This window comes from Thalassophryne amazonica, chromosome 1 (assembly GCF_902500255.1).
Source record: "Thalassophryne amazonica chromosome 1, fThaAma1.1, whole genome shotgun sequence".
Classification (NCBI taxonomy): domain Eukaryota; kingdom Metazoa; phylum Chordata; class Actinopteri; order Batrachoidiformes; family Batrachoididae; genus Thalassophryne; species Thalassophryne amazonica.
Window position 1 is genome coordinate 121,377,463 of NC_047103.1, and position 23,551 is coordinate 121,401,013.

General features: G+C 41.6%; 1 pseudogene; it reads right to left on the minus strand.

The window, feature by feature from the left end:
* Nucleotides 1-23,551, minus strand: part of LOC117513685 — a 729,285-nt pseudogene that overhangs the window by 476,454 nt on the left and 229,280 nt on the right.

Below are 23,551 nucleotides of genomic sequence, written 5' to 3' on the forward strand. Positions count from 1 at the left end.
CTACAGAAAGAACACCCTGAAACACTGATAACTGGCTCTAAGCCTTTATTAACATTAACACAGCACTGTGCAAACAAAAACTACCCTAGATAAACACAGGTGACTGACTTTGAGAATATGAATAATGAATAATGAAGTCCCTCCTGTCCTTAAAGCAGACTGATTCACGTGTGATCAGTGCCTGCCAACATTAAAAAACATGTTTCTGCTTGACAGAAAGCCCCCCCAGGAGCCAGTGTCTAGGGCCTGCAGAGCCCCAGAAACCAAATTAATTTTGTATCTAATAATACATTTTCAACATCTTCTGGAAAAAAAAATTCTCAAAAGAAGCACATATTTAAATAATCCTAGATTCGACCTTTCATTTATATTGTCAAAGATAATGTTGAAATAACAGACTATGACATGGTACTTCCTGGAATTATTTTCCTTTTAACTGTAAACCAAATTATGCATTAACTCAGAACAATTAAACGATATGAAATTTCTGAAGACTGAAAGGACTGTTAAAGCATTTCAAAAACCACAGCTAAAGCTTGTAGAATACTTTGAAAATCAGGGTAAAATTTCAGTAACATACCTTCAGTGTTGCCACAGTTACTTTGAAAAAGTAACTTAGTTACTTTACTGATTACTCAATTGTAAAAGTAACTTAGTTACTTTACTGATTACTCAATTGTAAAAGTAACTAAGTTAGATTACTAGTTACTTTTTTAGTTACTTTTCCCAGCTGCCGACAACAACCCTCTGCCACCTCAACATGACAATGATACCTGTTTTGCCAAAACTCACTTTATAGTCACCCTTTCTTGACTTCAATGAAAATAAATACTTGTTTTATAAAAAGTAAAATAAAGACGTCTTTCTTGACCTCATATTTAACTGTTGACAGCACTGTAACAGTAAAACTTGCAATTTCGAGCCTACATTGTTTATAAAGGTAACTATTAAATTCTAACATTTTTCTAACATTTAAATTCTCTCTAAACATTTTACTTGTCGAAATTATTATTTTAAGAAATATTAGTTGTAGTAAAAAACGGCTTCAAAATTGCACCTTTAATCTAGGGGTGTTGTGGGGGAGGGGGGCACATCCTTGCCCCACGCCCCCATTCCATCTAGATTCGCCCCTGCTTTGGCGTTTGAGCACAAAGAATGGATAACATTTATTTATGCAGAAAACATGACCAGATTTACAGGTAAGAAAGTTTTATTGCGTTTTCACATCATGTGGTCCTCAGAAAGAGAGTTTAGGTGCATTTGAGTGGAAAATAGTGTTAGTTGTTGACACGTCGCGGAGGATCAGCTGTTTTTAACGACCAGATACAGAGCGGCTCAGCTCAGAATTCTAAATAAAGGAGGAAAAAAAGTATAAAAATGTCTTTGTAAAGCTCAGTGCAGGTGTGCTGATCACCGCGCTTTAAGAGGTGAGGACGAGTCGAGCAGCTGCAAAAAAACGCGGATTAAAAGCTCACAGCTCACTGAAAGTGGGCAGTTCAGTCGAACCCCGACCTCCTGCCCACAGACCAAGTTTAATGCTGCTATCGACCCACAATGAAAAATAATAGTAACGCACAGTGACATGGAGAAGTAACTTTAATCTGATTACTGATTTGGAAAGATTAACGCGTTAGATTACTCGTTACTAAAAAAAGTGGTCAGATTAGAGTAACACGTTACTAAGTAACGCATTACCGGCATCACTGCATACCTTATAGTAAAAAGTTACTTATATTCTTGTGTAAATTCCTGTAAACCAATTCAGATCTACAGTGTCTTTTTTCCAATGAAAGAAAGTCTACATTAATAAAAAAAAAAGTCATATAATCTTGTCTGAAATCCAGCACAATGTTTATTTTCCAGGGAGAAAAAAAATTCTTACCATGTTTCCTGATGGCACACAATACAGTTCACTTTTCCCAATTCTTTTCTTTTTCGGATGTGTTTGTGAAGACGACTTTAAGTTCAAGCCAACACCAATTCCACAAATTTTGAGTCTTACTTTTTCAAAGTGTCTTTCTCGCCATCTTCCCTCTGTCCGATGTTGCTTTATGACACAGACATGCCGCAAATTTCTTCTTTTAAAAACTTGATACCTCTAAATGTATGTGATTTCCACGTGCTACTTTTAGCTTAAAAACAGCATCTTGGAACAGGAGGCAACCAGCCAGTCCTGCTTTACAGTCACGCTTTGAGTGAGGCATTTTTCTTTTGTATCTGTTATACAGATCAGTGTCCCCGGATTTATAAAACTTGCACAGGCATTTTAAAAACTCAGTGACGATCACAATTACAGAGTAAAACATGAACTCTCCCCCCCCCCCCCCCACCCATGATGAAATCCACAGAATTCACAACCCTGAAAGGAGATCTCTCACTAATTTATTTTGTTCAATAATAAGTTGTAGTTTTGAATAAATTATAATGTTCAAAATAAATTCTAGTGGAGTGGGGAAGCAAAAGACTATGTGTGCTCTTATACACAAAAGTGAGGCCCTGCAGAAAAAGTTTGGGAACCACTGTTTTAATGTGACAATCACTATCACATTAGGGATGTGGTAAGTGTGTAAATTACTATAACATGAGAAGATTTTAATGTGATAATAAGCATCACATTATAATGCGATGTTTGTATGTTTTAATTACATAAAAATATGTTATAAGGTGAAATGTTTCACAATGAAACATGAAATTTTTCAAGTTATAATGAGAGACTGAGCAACTACTTCTACAACTACTACTACTACTACTTCTGTGGCACGATATTTCCACATTGGACAATGCTTCGGTTCTTACATTAAAAGGTGTCAGTTATTTGTCCGAACATTTCTTTGCGAGAGCACATGTGTAAAACACACTTATGCACATAAAGCAAAAAAAAAAGGCACTAAACTGAGTGAATTATGTTAATGTCTTCAAATTCTTTTTTTTCACACAACTGATGACATTGAATGTAAAAATAGTTATCAATGAGTAAATTTTAGTTATTTTTTAGGTTTGCCATAAAGTGAATGGAACATTCTCACACACACCTTGATGGTTCCCTCAGCGTTGGCCAGTGAGGTCTGCAATCTGTTTGTCTTGTCTCGGTTCTCACGGGCCTCCTCCTGTGCTTTCTGAAGTTCACTTCTCAGCTTCGACAGAGAGCGCTGCAGCGCCACCTCCTGGGCCTGGAACTCCTTACGAAGCTCAACCTTAACATGAGCACACAATGACAGCAGTCACTTCAAATCTAATTGTAAACAGATTATTTTCTGTCATAGGGTGCATTAAACACACATACCACTCAGGTTCATTAAGGTAACTAGAGTTAGCACTCCCCCCATCTAATCCATAGGAAGGCATAGAAAATGGCCCAAAATGGAAAGAACAAACAATAGAATACCCAATAATCATGAAAATGGACTGCATTTATATAGTGCTTTTCCATCTGAATCAGACACTCAAAGTGTTTTACAATGGCTCCGCACTGTTATATATACAGTAGTGTTCAGAATAATAGTAGTGAGAGAGAATAATACCCCACCTCTTGTCAAAAGTTTGATGCATGACGTCACAGCCAATCAGAATCGACTATGGCACTAAGCCCTGCCCCTAACCCCTCCCCCAATCCCGCCCCTATGATGTGTCACAGCCAATCAGCGTGAGCCTGCCCCTAAGCCCTCCCCTAACCCCGCCCCTATGACATCACAGCCAATCAGCGTGAGCCTGCCTCCAGAGTCCCGCCCATATATAATTAGTTCACACACAGGTGTCATATCAGCCTAATTTGCATTGAATGCTAGTCTGAGCATGTATGGGCATGTCAGCCCAATTTGCATCAAATGGGGTTCACCCCTTTCATGAGTCTCTGATGCTATAATATTATATATAAAATAAAGATTTATAAAATGTAATTATTTAATTCATTAAACAATTGTTTAGTCTGGGAGCCCTGTGGGATTAACCCTTTAAAAAACGGTTCTGACAGAAACACTCATTGCAGGCAAGGGCGTAGGTTTGGTCTCAGCTTTGGTAGGGACAATACCACCCCCCTGCCCACCACCACCACCACCCCCTAACCCACTCATACCATTAGACGCACAAGTACAGCATAATACATAACATATGACGACATAATGCTGAATAATTTAACACTTTATTTACATTATTAAGTGTGTAGGCAGACAAAGAAATAGCTTAAATAACAAACCCAAAATCACAAATCTATTCTATAGGCCTACACCTGAGAGAACAAGACAACAAAAAAAATACTTGTGGAGCTAACAAAAAAAAAAAGTTTTTGCAACCAAGATGTATAATCTATTCTCTTCATCAATAATGCAGTTGTAGGTATCTGGCAACCTAATTTGCCAACAAAAAAAAGGGCTTTACAATGATATATAGGGTGTATTACGGTAAACGTAAGCCTGTGATGTCATAACGCAGAGGAAAAACACGGAAGTTTCACACTAGTGCGCCGCTGATTCTCATTACCGTAAGTTCTCATGTAAGTCCTCATGCTGAAAAATTTCAACACTGACAGCAAGCCAAGAACCCGTGCTTTCCAACAGTATGCTATATGTTGCATATATTACGGTAAAGTGCGTTCGGTGACTTTTGAAACGAGGGAAAAGTATGAAAAAGAGCGCAAAAGTGACAGAAAAGTACAGACAGCAAACATAAATGTAGGAATTTTTCAGGAAAAGGCAGGGTGTTAGTGTCATTTGTGAAGGTGTGCGTGCGTGTTTGTGTGGGTGTGCAGTTTATTTTAAGTGTGGCGCACAGCATTGTTCGCAAGCCCCCGCCCTTCTTGTTTTTCTGCACCGGAGCAGTGTTGCCAGATATGAAATATGAAACTATCGTACCAAAACCTCAAAATTATCGTATTTTGGGAGAAATTATTGTACACAAACATAACGCATACAACGTAGCTATTTTAGCGGTTTTTTTTTTTTTATTTACAAAGAATTTTATGTCACATTTTTAAACAGTAATTATAGTAATGGGGAAACTATGGCACAAAAAGAACGCAAATGCACAAGCAAATGCACTACCAGACTAGAAAGATTTTTTTTTCTGTGAAGGGACACAAACGTGTTAATTACCAGACTAGAAAGAGTCGAATTCAACCTCGAGGTCGCTGTCGTCATCCGATGCCATGGCCACTTGTGCAGATTTTGTTGAACACAGAAAAAAATGTTGACACCTCCATAAGGAACTTTAACTTTTTTTTATTCTTCTTGTATATCTCTTTGCTCTTGTGTTTTGTTCGTTTGTTATTGCATTTGTTGAAATAAAGTTTCGAAAAAAAAAAGATGTTGGTTGGGGAATCTTCCTGTCACGGTAAAGATTGGATGGGAACTCATTACTTTGTATGGAGAGGGGGCGGGCTTTCAAATGACTGTCCCGGTCGCCCAAAGCCAGCATTTGATGCCGCCTGAGTGCAACACCTGCAAAATGATTCTTGGGTGTCAGAAAGAGATGCGTGTTTGGGCAACCAACTGAAATTATCGTACATATTGGATTTTTTCCCATTATTGATCGTACATTTATTGATCGTACATTTATTGATCGTACATCGTACAGAGGGCAAAACTATCGTACAAATACGATAATTATCGTACATCTGGCAACACTGCACCGGAGCCACCCATCCTCTGCGCTCTGGGACCTCCCACTTTACAAATTAAGCACTGCCTGCCACGAGATGCGCTTTGTTTACGTCCATGTGAGAAGAACGTGAGCTAATGAAATTGCAACATGGGTAACCCTGTCACTCTGGCACGTCGAAAACACAAAACGTGACGACTAAAATTATAGTATCGAGTTCGCAAAAAAATAGTGAATGATTTTGTTATATAAAAAAAATTCTAAATATTGGTAGGGACTATTTTGCCATCCCAAAATACTGGTTGTGACTTGTCCCTATGGTCCATATGCAAACCTACGCCCCTGATTGCAGGTGATGTGTGAGCGCGCTTGTGCACGCGTGTGTGTGCGTGTGTGTGTGTGTGCGTCTCCCTTTAAAGCTGGTGCTGAGGTGGAATATCTCGCTTTTCAAACCACGATGGCCCAACGTGTTTTAACTTCGTGCAAACTCCAGTAAATATTACAACGGTCTCTAACAATGGGGCAGCGCCTAAGAAGGTAAAATTATACATAAATCGTGTAAAACCGCCTCTACCACTCGACCACCTGGCTGGGGTAGTGAATTTTGAGTCAGGAGCCTGTCTGGGGTATATTTTCAAAGCGTATAAAGCAACCCTGAGTTTTTACATGTTACCCTCGATCGAGCCCCACACCCCGAAAGTGACTTTGTGCACATATGTCTGGAGCATTATGTCCACCGTGGTCGCTGCTTATTTGAGAGGGGATGTTTTAGCGGATCCTCAGACAATCTGTGCTGAGAACAAAAAACATTTTCAGATTACATGGACCAGTTACACCAGCTCTCTGTATAAAGTGACCTTTGAATCAGTGCAAAAACTGTCTGGAATGAATAAACGTTTTAGATCCGTGTAGCACTGTTTGATCTGTGGGTGTGATGATTACAGCTCTGACCTGTCTGGAGCGAATAAACGTTTTAGCTCCCTGTAAGAGGGTGAGGGACATATATAATCTTCATTTAGCTGGAAAACAGGGTCGAAGCAGTCGCTCTGAGAAATCTCCACACATCCGTGTTAAAAGGGGTATTTTCAAAGTTTGGTTATATATGCGGGTCTGTACTCTCAAAATGTTAATAATCATCTCAACTAGAAATTGAAGCTTCAAGTGTGAGCGGAGTCTGCGGTGAGTATACTTTGTAAATTGGCTTTAAATTCATTTTTTACAGCCTGTGTAATAATTATCTTGCTTTTTGTCTTACCTAATTATTATTAATATATGTTATAAATTTGTTTATAATCGTTATTACAACCTGTGTAATATATATTGTCTAGCCTGATAATTATTTTATATGTTATTACAGATGATTTAAAAGTGAGTTGTGTAAATAAAATCGTATGTCTACTCCGTGTTTAGAGAAATCTGCGCGGACATTACAAACCTGTTTCAAACGTGTGCCAGCCGGGAGAGGTAATTATCTCAGATTATTTATTTATTTATTTGTGATGTTATTACAGATTATTTAAAATTGAGTTGTGTAAATAAATTGTATATCTGCTCTGTGTTTTAGAGAAATCTACACGGACATTACAAACCTGTTTCGGACGTGTGCCAGCCGGGGAGGTAATTATCTCAGATTATTTATTTATTTATTTGTGTATGTATTTATTTTTTAGCGTTTGAGGAGCGCATATAATTCTTTCTCTCTCTCTGTCTTTTTCTCTGTCTTCAGTTTTAGAATTCAAGCCTGAAGAAGAGGTGCTAGATAAATTACCCTCCATTCATAAAAACTTTCTAATGAAAAGTATTTATTTATTTATTTGTGTATGTATTTATTTTTTAGCGTTTGAGGAGCGCATATAATTCTTTCTCTCTCTCTGTCTTTTTCTCTGTCTTCAGTTTTAGAATTCAAGCCTGAAGAAGAGGTGCTAGATAAATTACCCTCCATTCATAAAAACTTTCTAATGAAAAGTATTTATTTATTTATTTGTGTATGTATTTATTTTTTAGCGTTTGAGGAGCGCATATAATTATTTCTCTCTCTCTCTCTCTCTGTCTTCACTTTTAGAATTCAAGCCTGAAGAAGAGGTGCTAGGTAAATTACCCTCCGTTCATTAAAACTTTCTTTCTAATGAAAAGTGAACTTGTGTAATAATTATTTTATTTTCTATCATACCTAATAATCTTAATTTTCGGTACTGATTCAGCAACCCCAAACAACGTTCCTGAACAGCTTAACAGAGCTGGTAAGCAATAATATTTATTGTTTAAGTCTGTATAAGGTTGCATACCCTATACTTATAAAAATTCACATACATGTCTGTGTTACAGAACCAGTGCAGACCTCTCCTTCAGTCGAACCTTCAGGGGGTGCAGGCAGCCGTTGATGCCCGAGGATAGATCCCTACCTGCGTTCTTTGGTGAGTATTTGCAAAAGCGTTCTGTACACATGACATGTAATTAAGCGATAATTTATTCATAACACGTAAAATCTGTATATTTCAGCCAGGAGACGTCGAGCAGCTCCCGGAGGAGGAGACCTGTTGACCGGCGCCCGGCCCGTCGAAACTGGCTTGGACGGCGAAATACCAGGAGCCTCTTCACCAACCCCCCTTCCAATCACCACGGTTTCCTCCTCTTAGGGAGAAGATGAGAGACCGGGAACGTCATTACTTCTGTGCGGTGAATTAGAATCACATCATCAGAGCAGGGATCATGCGGGAGGGGCACCTGTCATCAGTGGGGCAGGGAGAAATCTTGTTACAACAACCAGAAACAGGTTTAATAACGTGGAAATCCAGCAAATGTTAAATTTCCCTGCATCAAGTGATACCCCAGACTTTGCTCAGTTTTACAATGGTGTCATGACCACCTTTCAAAGTTCTGTTGAAAGAGCGCTGTCATATGCCAGGGAGGGTGACGTACAGGCAGAAATTAGAGGTGAAAGTCTCCACAATCAGGGGGCTCTTATCAGGACATGCGACATCGATGGTGATTTGGCTGGGTTCCGAAATCTTCTCGAGCGCCTTGTTCAATCAAACGCGAATGTGTTATCTGACAGCTTGCTCGAATTGGTTGTTCAAGTCGTGCATAATCCCACTGGTGGGGGTTATAAGCGTAAAATAACCAGCCTTCTCGATGATGAGCTGATAGTGAAAAAAGGCCCGGTGTCTCAACATTGTGCATAATGTTGATAATCAGCTATGTTTTGCAATAAATCTCATCCAATTATTAAACCGACATCTCACTACCCAGGAAGCCACTGCCAGGGCGTACGAGTTACAATGTTCCGTTGGATTATCAATGAGCACACCCGTGTCGTTTGACCACCTTGGAAAATTTGAATTGGTGGTGGAATTGTGGTGTTTTGACGGGGAAAGAAAGCTATCCAAATTCCAGACAGCGCAGATTAATCACTCCCCTGAAAAACAGCATTTCTATTTCTTTTCAAAAACCATTATTACAGTATCATGAACCTGAAACAGTTCCTGGGGGTGAAATATTTCTGTGATTTTTGTTTTACTGGATATGAGTGTCAGCGGGGGCACTCCTGCTCACGGCGCTGCGGTGTATGCGAGACCCCCGACTGTGGAGACAATGATAAACACCCTATTTCCTGCGGTGATTGTAACAAGAACTGTCGGTGTGAGCTATGCTATGTCAGGCATAAAGAACCAAGGTTGCGACCTGTTGCAGGTAAATCTGTAAGCCTGTGTGATTGCAGGAAAATATGTCTTAAATGCAGAAGAGAGTATTATGTACCCTTCTCTAAAAAAAGCCTTCACATCTGTAGGCACTCGTCATGTCCGATATGCGGTGAAAAGCTTGAGGAGACAGACGAGCCCCACTTGTGCTATATGACACCAATCACACCAGCAGAGTTTTATTCTGACAAATACGTGTTTTGTGACTCTGAAACATTTATGAATGATGTTGGAGAACACGTCCCGTTTTACGTCAGCACCCAGACGATGACTGGCTGCATCTGGAAAGCATGGGGGACTGATTGCGTTGCTGAATTTTTTAACATTTTAGAGCAAAGAAATTCGAGGATCACATCTTCATACCGCACAAAAAGGATTTGACGGTTAACTCTTTCTGCAATATTTAATCAGTCAGGGTATCACTCCTGAAATGATTATGACAGGGAGCAAACTTCTGCAAATGTCCGATTGGGCATTAAGGCAGAAGTACATTGATTTGCTGTCATTTTTAACCACCCAGACAGCAAATAGATCCAGGCCGGACGTAGTCCAACATCTGGTACCAATCCTGAAAACAGATCCGGTCCAGACAGTTTTTGCACCCTGGCCCAGATCCGGCACGGCTCCACTTTACAGTTCTGGAACAGATCCGGACCATATCTGAACTGGATCCGCAAAAGACCAACCGTTTACAGACCACATCTGGCACGGATCTGGGGCAGATGTGGACTGCATCACAGCACCGTGGCAAGAACAAGTTTTACAGGGGTAAGTTCCGTGGATCCGAGGAAACTTATTTGTATCTATAACACACAGATCTGTGTCCCTGGACTTATAAAACTTGATTGTCGTAAAGAAACAAACCGCTTTGCAATAAGCATTTAAAAAACCCTCAGTGACGATCACGATTACAGAGTACAGAGTTTATAACCGCTAATGGATAGTTTCTGCTGAGTGCAGATAAAATTGCTTATCATTATGCCCCATGTTCCTGCCACGGTGCTGTGATGTGGACCACATCTGTCCCAGATCCATGCCAGATATGGTCTGTAAACAGTTGGTGTTTTGCGGATCCAGTTCAGATCCGGTCCGGATCTGTTCCAGAACTGTAAAGCGGAGCCATGCCGGATCTGGGCCAGGGTGCAAAAACTGTCTGGACCGGATCTGTTTTCAGGATTGGTACCAGATGTTGGACTACATCCGGCCCGGATCTATTTGCTGTCTGGGCATGCGCTTCGCTCAAATGCCGAAAGCTATGGGTATTGAAGTGGAGGCGGGTATGCAGAAAGGTTACTTTCCACACCTGTTCAGCTCGGCAAAAAATTTGGATTATATCGGCCCATATCCTGATCCTGCTGCATATGGCATGGCGAAAATGTCTGAGACAGAAAAACGGGAATTTGATGCATGGTACAAAACCAGACAGAACTCCGTTTTTGAATTTAAAGCAGAGGCGATGACGTACTGCGATAATGACACTAGAATTCTTGCAGCAGCATGCACTAAATTTATGAAGGAATTTGTCAGCAAAACATGCGTGGACCCTTTCAGCTGCAGTACAATTGCCTCAGCTGGTATGAAAGTTTTTAAAATGAACTTTCTTCCACCTAATACATTGACCTTACCTTCAGCTGACAACTACCGCCAACAGTATAAAAGAGTTTCAGACGGTTTGATTCAATGGCTAGAATGGGAAATGAAGAACTTAAATATTACAATCGCTCATGCACTGAACAAGGGTGAGAAAAATCTGGGGGCGTATACCGTTGATTGTTATGCAGAGGTTAACGGGGTGAAAAATGTCTGGGAATTCCTTGGTTGCTTTTATCACGGTTGTCCAACCTGTTTTCTGGCCCATGAAAAAAAATCCTCTTCTGAACACCACATTCGGTCAGCTGTACACAGTGTATCAGATGAAATTAGCAGCTTTGTGGGCGATGGAGGGCATCAGTCTTACCATTATCTGGGGGCACGAATGGAATAACATGAAAAAAATAATCAGACAGTCCGACAATTTCTCCAGCAGTACCGAGCCCTGAAGCCCCTCGAACCAAGAGATGCTTTGTACGGGGGACGGACAGCCCCTGCGCGTCTGCGGTACACCTCAGCTCAGGGTGAACAGATTCATTATGTTGATGTGAAGTCGTTGTACCCTTACGTTAATATAAATTTCACATACCCCACAGGACATCTGAAAATCATCATCAGGGATTTCCAAGACCCTCGTTCATATTTCAGTCTCATCAAAGCTAGCGTGTTCCTGCCGCGCGGGTTACATTTCCCCATTCTTCCTTACTGGATGCCTCAGGGAAAGCTAGTCTTTCCTCTTTGTTGCCTGTGTGCTGATCTCAACAACCAAGATGAATCATGCACACACAGCGATCAGGATAGAGCTTTGAACGGGACATGGCCGACCCCTGAATTTCACAAAGCTTTAGATAAAGGTTACATTGTGGCAGAGATTAACGAGGTCTGGCATTTCGAAACTAAAAGCGGTATTTGTGGGGTACATAAACACGTTTTTAAAACATAAACAGGAGGCATCTGGATATCCACCAGAATCTGATAAAGACTCTGAGAGCAGGGAGAAATATGTCGAGGACTACTGGATCAATCAAAAAATCTGATTGGACCCGGGAAAAATTTCCCTCAACCCTGCAAAAAGACAAATGGCGAAATTATGTCTGAATTCCTTCGGGGGGAAATTCGCTCAGAGGAATAATCTCACGCAAACCAAACTCGTCAGGAACGCTGACGAATTTTTCAGGTTTCTATTCTCCGACCAGTATGACATCACCTATTTTTCATTTCTGAATAATAATGTGGCTATGGTCCAATGGCGGTATGGATCACAATACATAGCTCGTCTGGGTAAAGCAGATAATATATTTATTGCGGCATTCACCACGTCATATGAGTGCTTGACTCTGTATGGATTTATGGAAAAGGTGGCAACCCCAGAGAGGATCCTGTACTATGATACAGATAGCCTGATCTATGTCTGCAGGGATGGTGAAACCCCGTTACCCACTGGTATGTTTCTCGGACAGTTAACAGATGAGTTGGGTGGGGACACTATTGTTGAATTTGTGGTGGCAGGACCTAAAAGTTATGAGTATAAAACCTTGAGTGGAAAAACTGTTATGCGCGTGAAAGGGATCACACAAACTCATGCTAGCTGTCAAAAAATAAACTTTGACAGTGTCAAAGACTTGATCGAGGGTTATGTAAAAAATCCTGCCAACGGGTCCATGATGAAAGCGCCACAGCAGGGTATCAAACGTTATAAAAATGGCTTCAAGCTGACAAACGCGTCATTCCAGAAAACCTTCCGAGTCGTGTATGACAAACGACGTATTTTGCCTGACGGTCTGACTGAACCCTTTGGATATTGAAAAGCATGTCTGATTTTGGAGAGCCTATCCTGTTTGACCCGAGATTGCAGACACCTTTCTCATGCCTCATAATAGGACCAAGTGGATCAGGAAGAACTGTTTTTGTTAAATCATTGTTGGAGAACTGTGATCATGTAATGAAAGATGTGCCGGAAAATATTGTATGGATTTACATCTCATTCCAACCCATGTACTCTGAACTGAGGGCGAAGAATAAAAACATTAAATTTGTGCAAGGTCTGCCTGATTCTTTCGAAGACGAAAGCCTTTTTCCTTCTGGTCAGTCTCACCTGATAATATTGGACGATCTCATTTTTCAGGCAGCTGATGACCCTGGAGTTGTGAGAGTATGTACACAGTACAGACACCATAGGAATATGTAGATAATTTTAATAACTCAGAATGTGTTTCATCAGGGGAAATACAGCAGAACAATCAGTCTCAACACAAGCTATATGGTGCTCTTTAAAAACCCACATGATAAACTGCAGATGAATATTTTAGCTCAACAAATGTTCCCCTCCAAAAAACAATATTTTTTTGGACAGCTTAGAAGACGCAACCAGCAAACCATACGGATATTTATTCCTGGACTGTACACAAAACTGCCCAGATCGGTTTAGACTGAGAACAGGGTTGTTGCAAAATCAGTGGCCGGCTGTTTATATTGCAAAATCCAGCAGAAGACCATGAGCTCATTTTTAAAAAAGGAACGCCGACATTCTTAAAACTCTAATCAAAGCCAGCCCACATCAGCGTCAAGACATTTTGAGAACAGCGGCGCTCGACCTTCTGCATGCCTTACCTGAGATTGCTCTGAATATTTTAAAGGGTAATATCGTCCTTAACAGGTGACAATTCAGCACCCTGAAAAGGAGGAGAAAAGCTTTACAGCTTTTGGCAGCTAAAAAGACCAGCTTAAAGAGTAAACGCAGGAGTCTTATACAGACTGGATGATTCCTGTTGCCACTACTTGCTGATGCACTGCCGATTATTATTCAACTCATACAAGTATAAATGACATCAAAATCAACTCAGAAGATGTTTCTGTTAATGCCCCAGCAACTTGAACAGATGACCTCAAATACGCAACGGTTGAATCCTGGTGGTGCAGACATCAGACAGTCCACTGAAAATGATTTGGATTTTAAAATGAGGGCAGTTATAGCTGAGGATGGACAGAGTCCTTATGAGAAAATTAAAAAATACGAGGCTCTCCTGCAGTGTTATTTAATGCTTATCAGGCAGGGGGAGAATAAAAAGCGGGCACATGTTTCACCATCTGAAAAGAAGTCCGTTATTACACCGAAAGAGGAGGAGTTCACGGGTAACGTAAGGGATGTGATAGAGAACCTGCCCTCGAGAGACCGTAAGAACGCAGAGTATATTATGAGGAAGATTTTCACAGGTAATGCTACTTGGACCGCATCGGGTGAATTTATTTATAACGGGCGGGCAGTTAAGGGTTCCCATACAATCGATCTCATGAAATATCTCAGCTCTTCCTTCAAAAAATCCAACCCTCCAACAGACTGGGGCCGTTTTCTTACTGTTTTGAATGAATACGAGGTCTATTAGAAAAGTATCCGACCTTATTATTTTTTTCAAAAACCATATGGATTTGAATCACGTGTGATTACATCAGACATGCTTGAACCCTCGTGGGCATGCGAGAGTTTTTTCACACCTGTCGGTTACGTCATTCGCCTGTGGGCAGTCTTTGAGTGAGGAGTGGCCCACCCTCTCATCGATTTTTTCATTGTTTAGGAATGGCTCAGAGACTGCTGCTTTGTTTGATCAAAATTTTTTCAAAGCTGTAAGGCACAACTGAGTGGACACCATTCGATAAATTCAGCTGGTTTTCGGTGAAAATTTTAACGGCTGATGAGAGATTTTGGTCTGGTAGTGTCGCCATAAGGACGGCCCACGGTGCCTGATGGCGATCTGCGCTTCGAGGCGTCTCGCCGTTTCAAGTTGAAAACTTCCACATTTCAAGCTCTGTTGACCCAGGAAGTCATCAGAGAACAGAGAACTTTCAGAAGAAGTCGGCATGAGGAGTTTATTCGGACATTCCATTGTTAACGGACATTTTGTAATGAAAGAACATGCGGGCAGAGTCGCATGTCGGGCCGGACCCGACCACGGGGGGTCGCGACAGGAAAAACACCTCCGTTGGAAACCTTAACGGGCAAGTTGGAACATGCCCAAGCTGTTAAACAATTTCTCAGTTACTCACTTGTTGAAAGCCATCAAAAGCCGCCTGAATTTTACAAATGGTTTTCAACACGGAGGTGTTTTTCCTGTCGCGGCGCACACAGATTCGCCGAGTCGTCACGGAACCAACTCGGCGAATTTGCGCGCACGTCTTTCATTAAAAAATGTCCTCATAAAGTCCTCATACGGCCTCTTCTGAATCTTCTCTGTTCTCTCACGACGTCCTGGGTGAATTAAGCCTTAAATTAGGATGTTTTCAGGTCGAAACAGGACGACGACAGCGCCTGGAAGCACTGCACGATGTCCCGGTCCGTGGGAAGTTCTTACACCGACAGAAACACCCCATAATCTCTCATCAGCCGTTAAACTTTTCACCGAAAACCAGCTTAATTTCTCGAATAGTATCCACTCGGATATTCCTCACAGGTCCAGAAAAAATTTTGATAAAGCAACGCGCGCCGTCTGGAGCAGCGTGTGAAACAAAGGAATTCAGCCGAGAGGGCGGGACCACATCTCACTCAAGGCCTGCCCACAGGGAAACGACGTCACCGACACGCGTGCAAAAACTCACGTATGCGCACGAGGGTTCAAGCGTGATTGATGGAATCGCACGTCATTCAAATCCATATAGTTAAAAAAATAAATAAAAGGGTCGGTTTATTGTCTAATAGACCTCGTATAATATTCCTGTGACCTGCATTTCAAACCCTGCAGCCCACGAAGAACTGCAGAAATTTAAAAAAAGCCAAAGTATATTGCCGGATGAGTCACCACTTGCAACCAAATCCCCCAGCAAGAAGAAAAAAAAGGTGAAGCCAATCATTTGGGAAGAATTTCCCGCATAAACATTGCTTTCTGAGGATAACCGGATCAGCAATATGGTCAGAGATACCCAGGCGTCAGACCCGGTGACACTTCCAGCATGAAAGAAGATCACAGAGTTTTCAAATAAAAGAAGCAGACCTTGTTATTGTACTAATCACTTATTTAATATATAATTTGTTGTTATACAGCATGTTTATCATCACAATAAAAATCTTTACAAAAGTAACAGTCTGCAGCGATTTCATTCAGTGTAAATTGTAATAGGTTTTAAACGCATGAAAACAACATGAACACTGGTTACACAAGCTCTTACAGCCTGTTCTGGTACATTGCTGATATTCCTTCACAAATTCAAAAAACATATCATCGTTCTTAACAGTGTTGCGGGTGTATAAAGACAGTACATCTTTGTAGGACAGACTGCAGGCTCTTTTAGACAAATAAAACACACAGTGTTGCCCGCACACATCTGACATTTCATGTTTTCCAAATACTGTAGGATACCTTTGGGGTACAGGTTGAAGTCCAGGCTAAATCCGAAGAAATCAAAAAACGTAGCTCCACCGTCTTTTTCAACAGTCATCGCCAGCCAGTGTTCACCCGGTAAATGCCTCGGGTGGGTATTTACTATGAAAAAAGCAGGCGGTTTCGCTTTGATGCAATGTAATTCATCATAGGCCCACACTCCTCTGAAAATGTTTCCTGCTAAACGCCTCAACACTCAAGGGTGTTCATGATTCAGTAAAAATCGACCAACACTTGCCGTTTGGAGTTAATTTCCAGAATGGAGTCGTAGCACGCGTAGACCACTAGCGTTATCGTATGTGGGGTCGCCACTCTGAAACGCATTTCCAGCCATAGACTGCCAGTAGAAACGGTGACAATGCCCCCGTATCCTCCTCCGGACTCAGGTTAAAGGCGTACAAGGTGTATCCCAGTGGGAAATCATCACGAGTTATACAGAGAGGAAGATCCTTCAAATGTCTCCCTGTGGCTGCGTACAAATTATAAAACTCTCTGACAGAGATCCCGTTGTTAAATTGCGGTTGGAAGGGTTTATAAGGCACCTGTCTCCCATTTTGGCTTAGAGCCAGATATTCCACATCGTAGTTTCGGAAGTTAAACGGGGATAAATCCCTTTTTCCGCTGAAAGCATTGTGGTTCACCATACCCAGGATGACGTATTTCAGCATGACCCCAGAAACAGTTTTTCCTGATTGCAAATTCTGGAATTGTGAGGGATAACATAGGTTTTCACATTAATCCGTGATAATGGATACAGGGCATTCCCTTTCAATAATGCCGCATTGTGGCTGAGACAAACTGCTGGGGAGACTGAGACTTTTTTAACAAAAAGAGATGCTCCCAGGATGTTTAACTTAAAAGTGCTGTTATCAGCACACATCAGGTTGAAAGTGTCACCTGCGCAAATCAGCTTAACTCTAAGGTCAACATTATTTAACAATGACCTCTCGCAGAAAAAGATGTCTGCGTGTATCAGATCAAGCAGGTGGATTTCTCTCGACCGAGCAGTGAGGCGCGAACTGCTCACCAGACCTGCGTTGGGTCCATCATCAGCCATCACAGCTGAATCCAGCTTGCCTGCCGTGTCTTTGAAAAAAAGGCCTGCTGTGAACTGAGATTTGAGTAATTCAGCTGAGAAGTTCAGTAATGTTTCAATCATAGACCTGTAAGGATGTGTGGTGCTGGACTGCGAAATTAACCTGTCACCCAGAGTGACATCGACCTGTGAAAAAATTGTGTTCAGGGGGTAATTTATTAGCCCCACGCTGGCGTCAGCAGCCAGATTACTCCTGTCAGCATTTGTAATTTTCACCCGGAGATGAATCAGCGTGTTATTTAAATACAGGTATCTTTCTCCATCTCCGGGGATAAAAAATTAAATCGGCCCAGTGTCAGTCAGCAGCGATATCGGAGTTATTTCCACATATTGACTGTTCTCTATCGAAAGTTGTGTCGCTGGGACAGTAAACAGGTCTAGCTCGCTCATGGCACACTCGGGTGAATTATATCGTAACAGGATCACCCTTAAGAAAAAATATCACGAGACGGTTTTCTCTTCTTGGCGTTACGTCGGACTGTCTCACGTTTGTGCGAGACTCTTCGTTTTTTACCCCTGCCTATGCGTTTCTTGGGAGGGCATTTCCTGGGGCGTCGCGAGAGTACCTTGATTCCGGATCCTTCCTGCATGCCGGCTTCCTGAGGACGGGACACTCTTTCAACCACATGGCTCACCACATCGGACGCAATATTTTTGGCAGCGTTTTTCAGGTGAGGTTTGGTAAGCGCGTATCCTTGTTTAAATAAAGGCGTGACGAACTTGAATAATTTTGAAAATATGTTACCCAAACCTTTCCTGTACATAACGGGGGCGCCGGAAAAACCATGACCGACCTGATTTTCATAATAAGGAACGAATCTATAAACAGCAAGTTGCATTTTTTTTTAACCCGTCGGTTTAAAGTGTAACGTGACAATCACTTTCCCGTATGTGAATTTAATGGGCTCGTCTTGAAACTTCCCTTGGATCTCGAAACAGCGGAGCAGAGGAGCAAAACTGTCACCCACCATCTGAGCCTGAACAACGTCTGTGTAACAGAAAAAAAATGATATAACCCGCCTTTTATATCAAGGACACGCAGGGAGGTCACGGCCCCAGGTCCGCATCTCAACTATTTATCAGGCTGTAACCCCAGCATGTACGCCGTTGGGGTTTCAAAATGTTCATGGCAGGTACCGTCTCCTTCCCACACAAATTTTTTTTGAATATTGTCATATTTTAAAGAGATCATTGGATCTATATTCTTCAAACAAGAGTTTATCTGCGTTGCAATAAGGTCAAAGTTGTCATAATATCCTGCCTCTAAAGAAGTCGAGTTAACGGAGATTTTGTTCTTGGATGGAGGACCTGTAATTTTTTTCACCTGAAATGTAGAGCAATGCTTTTCCGGAATATTTAACCAAGTGTGAGGATAAGAAATTTCCGTCAGCACCACAACCCACTCTCCCTCTAAATCCAGGTGTCAAGCCAAGTCCACCTGGTAGCATAAAATCGTGTTATCAGGGAATACTTTTAGGCTGGCATTTGAAGGCAGAGTCACATAAAATCCTTGTCTCAGGTCCCGATCCATTTTTCTTATGCTGGTTGAAGATAGATGTCGTCACATTTATATGGCCATCAGTTGGTCTGCAGGAACCGAGGAGTTAAATTTTTCAGGCCAGTTCTTCCACCTGACAAATACAAATTTCTTCCCCTTGGTAAAACGTTCACAAATAATTTCTTGAACCTGATACAGTTTGTCTTTTGATATTTTAACCTTCTGCAATTCTGGTTCATAAAATGAACCTTCATTGATCTCACCGTCGTACTCCGTTAATTTATACACAGGTGGGAAACGTGGAATACATTCTGACACTGTGAACATTTCATCTGTAAAACTGTTGATATTTTTTTTATCAAAAACTCCCCTGAGCTTGGAGATCCTGACTATATAACCAACCTTATATTTAAACTTCAAAGGCCTTGTGCGTAGGGGGAAAAGTCCCATACAAATTTTGAAAGACTTGATCGACATTTTGAGCATTAACCTCATTCAGACTCATCTTAATGCTTTTATGATAAGACACATTATAGGCTTTAAGCAGATTCTGCAGCACGTCGATGTAACAATGTGTATTGTTTGCAGTGAAAAACCTCCACATCTTGGTTTTTAGTGTCCAATTAAAGCGTTCAACGACTGAGGCCTTCAGATCGCTGGCACTTGAAAAATATTTTATGCTGTTTTTTTTCATGAGGGCTGAAAAAACCTTGTTGAAAAATTCTTTCCCAGCATCAGTCTGCAACTTCTGTAGGACTCCGCTTTCTTGTAAAACGGTGGTGAAACCGTTTGAGACCTCATGACCTGTTTTCATGAGGTCTTGAGAAGCCTGGCATGCTGGTGCCAGGTGGTTTCCATAGTAGAGAAGATTTCCAGTCGAAGATTCAAGCTTCTCTACTATTCCAGTCGAAGATTCAAGCTTCTCTATTATTCCAGTCGAAGATTCAAGCTTCTCTACTATGGAAACCACCTGGACAACTGAGAGCCTACACAGAAACATTGCGACCAACTGTGGGCATGAGGCCCTGGCACTGGTACGTAAGTTGGAAAAGACTGCTAAAAAGATAGCTAACTTTAGAAACCACTTAAGATTTAACCTGAGATGCAAACAAAACAATGTTATTCCCAAATGCATGAAGCAAAAGGCACTAGAAGCAGGTCACACAGCAGAAAAGATCCAGCACAGTTACCTTAGGAGGATTTTGGGTCTTAGAATTAGAAGGCTTCATTTTAAAATATTAGACCTCCAAAATAATCTTGATAGTCTGCACAAAATGTTAGAAACTTTAGTGGAGGAAGAGGCCCATAATAAGATCACGAAGTTCATAGTTAAAATTCAAATGGCTGAGCATTTAAAAAGTAAGGAGCGGCAAATCAGGAAGTTTCACAACCTTTTAGTGCAGAAAAGGCGTACTTTCAGTGGGAGTATTTTTAAAGATACACCCAGACAAATTAGTGACAACAGGGAAAATTAGGTAAAGAATCTCTCCAACAGGGTTCTTACACAGACAGAAAAGGATGTGTTCGCTAAAGGACTAAATTTCTCAGTGACCCCTAAACATATACCGACAGTAGATTACATCACTGCAGTAGAGTCAGCCATTAAACATAACAGTTTGTCAGAGTCAGAAGCTGGGGACCTCCGACTAAGAGTCACAGCAGTGCTGAACAGTGCTAAGCCTCCTCCGTCCAACATCACAGGAGAAGAACGGAAAGTTCTGTCAGCACTGCAAAAGGACCAAAGCATCCTTATCCTGCCAGCAGATAAAGGCAGATGCACGGTGGTCCTGAACACATCTGACTACGAGGCCAAGATCAACAACTTGCTCAGTGACTCCAATACATACGAACGTCTGAAGAGAGACCCCACGAGCGGCTATAAGAAGAAAATCATTAGCTACCTCCAAAACCTGGAGAAAGAGGGACTCATTGACAGGCAAACATACTACAGACTGTACCCTGGGGACGCCACTCTGTGCATCTATGGACTGCCCAAAATCCACAAACAGGACGTGCCACTCAGGCCTATTGTATGTAGCACAGATTCCATCACGTACAATGTGGCCAAGCACCTCAAGTGGATTTTGGCTCCTCTAGTGGGTAACTCAGAACACCATGTGGAGAACACACAAGATTTTGTGAACAAGATCAAGGACCTGCAGCTGGAGGCAGATGAAACAATTGTGTCTTTTGATATGACATCGTTGTTCACCTGAATCCCCACCGCTGAGGCAGTCTCAGCTGTGAGGCAGAGACTGCTGGAGGATGTGTCTCTACTTGAAAGGACCAAACTCACACCAGACCACATCTGCCAGCTCTTGGAGATCTGTCTTAACACCACGTATTTCCTGTTTAGGGGGAATTACTACAGGCAGATTCATGGCTGTGCAATGGGGTCTCCGGTATCCCCCATTGTGGCCAATCTGTACATGGAGCGAGTGGAGAAGACAGCCTTGACGTCTTTCACGGGCATCTCTCCCAGTCACTGGTTCAGATATGTTGATGACACATGGGTTAAAATCAAGCAACAGGAAGTTGAGGACTTTACAGAACACATCAACTCGGTGGACGCCAATATCAAGTTCACACGTGAGGATGCCAGAAACAACCATTTAGCCTTCTTGGACTGTGATGTTACGATTGGAGAGAACAGGCAGCTCCAGACAGGGGTTTACAGAAAACCAACTCACACTGACCAATATCTGCTCTTTGGCTCAAACCACCCCCTTGAACACAAGCTCGGGGTGATCAGAACGCTTAAACACAGAGCCCTACAGGTGCCCACAACTGCAGAGGGAAGGGCTAAAGAACAACAACTTGTCCGGAAAGCCCTCACAGTATGTGGGTACCCACGATGGTCCCTGGACAAAGTGCAGAAGTCCCAGAGAACAAAGAGACCAGATAGACAGGAGACGGAGACAAGAAGAAGAGGAGTGTCTCTCCCTTATTTAGCAGGAGTAGGGGAAAAACTACAGAGGATCTTCAGACAGCACAAAATCCCAGTTTACTTTAAACCGGTTAACACCTTGAGACAGAAATTAGTTCACCCTAAGGACAGGATCCCTAGTTACAAACAGAGCAATGTAGTGTATTCTATCAGATGTCAGGAAAACTGTAACGAACACTACATAGGTGAGACTAAGCAACCTTTACACAAAAGGCTATACCAGCACCGCAGAGAGGGCGCCAGACACTAACCACACGTTTGAGGACAAGGAAGTTAAAATATTAGCCAGAGAGAAGAAATGGTTTGAGAGAGGGGTCAAGGAGGCATTCTTTGTGAAATGTCTGAAACCCAGCCTTAACCGGGGAGGGGGTCTGAGACACGCTTTATCCCTGTTTACAATGGGGTACTCAGGTCAAAGCAGTTTCAGTCTTTTGTTCATGGTAATGAGTCATTCACGTCATCAGCAGAGTCGTCAAGGGAGCCATCAGGAGAGGGACAGCTACCCTGTCATTAGGAGGGTGCTAACTAGAGCACAATAGGTGCTAATTAGAGCTATTGTTTAGTCACCAGCCTATAGCAGTCTGCCTCTTGGTAGGAGGGGTCTGGTTAGGTTTAAAACTCCAGCTTTTGTGACTTCTTGATTATTCTTCTCTACAAGAGTCAAGACAGAAGTCAGACCACCAGAGCAAGAATTTTAGCTGAGGAAGCTTCTGCGATTTGAAACGAAACGTCCTCGTGTCAAGCAACCCAGTCCAGTCGAAGATTCAAGCTTCTCTACAATATATCTTAGGTAAAAAAAAAAAAAAAAGAATATGATGCAATCATGCAAATAAACCAATTTTGTAAAATCAGAATGTCCAAATATGTCCATAAATGTCCATAAAATGTCCAAAGTTATAGTACAAAATAAAAAAAAAATGTTAAGCATAAAAACACGGACATATATGTAACACAGCTACTGGCACACTTTAATGAATTTACTGTAAATCATCACTTTCACAGACATGTTAGAGGATGAATAATTGAATATTTCCAAATCACTGAATAAGTCTTGGACTTTATTTACCAACCCAATTTCACACCAGTTCATGATGCCATCATGATAAAGTGTTTAATCTATTAGTTCATGATGCCATCATGAAAGTGTAACACATTTCATGATGTTATCACAAAAATATTTGTGATGGTATCATTAAATTTAGGGTGACATGGGGAGGTGGGGGGGGGGGGGGCTATGAGGGTTATGGCTAGGGTTAGAAATGTAGTTATAGTTAGAGGTAGGGTTAAAAATAGTCAGCTAAACTTGACCATGTCATGAAAATGTGACTCATTTCCAGCCTGACTGGAAATTCACTAAGAGCCCTTGGGTAAGGTCTTTAATCCCCTATTCTTCCTGGTGTGTATTCAGCACCTTGTAATGCTACACCCTCACATCGGGGGGAATGTGAGGCATTATTTGTAAAGCGCTTTGAGCGTCTGATGCAGATAGAAAAGCGCTATATAAATGCAGTCCATTTACCATTACATGATGTATCATGAAAAAAGTAAGATTGGGAGCTGTAATCATTAATAAATAGAAACACTATAGTACGTATGGTAAATCTGTCTGGAGTAGGCAGTTCTCAAGAATCAAGTGACTGTACAAGAAAAAGACTAGTGTAGCAAATACAGCCACAAAGACATATCTTTACAGAATCAAAGGTATATTCATGTTCTTGTTTTCAAAGAATTGTCTCTCCAGACCTTCACTGTGTTATGTGT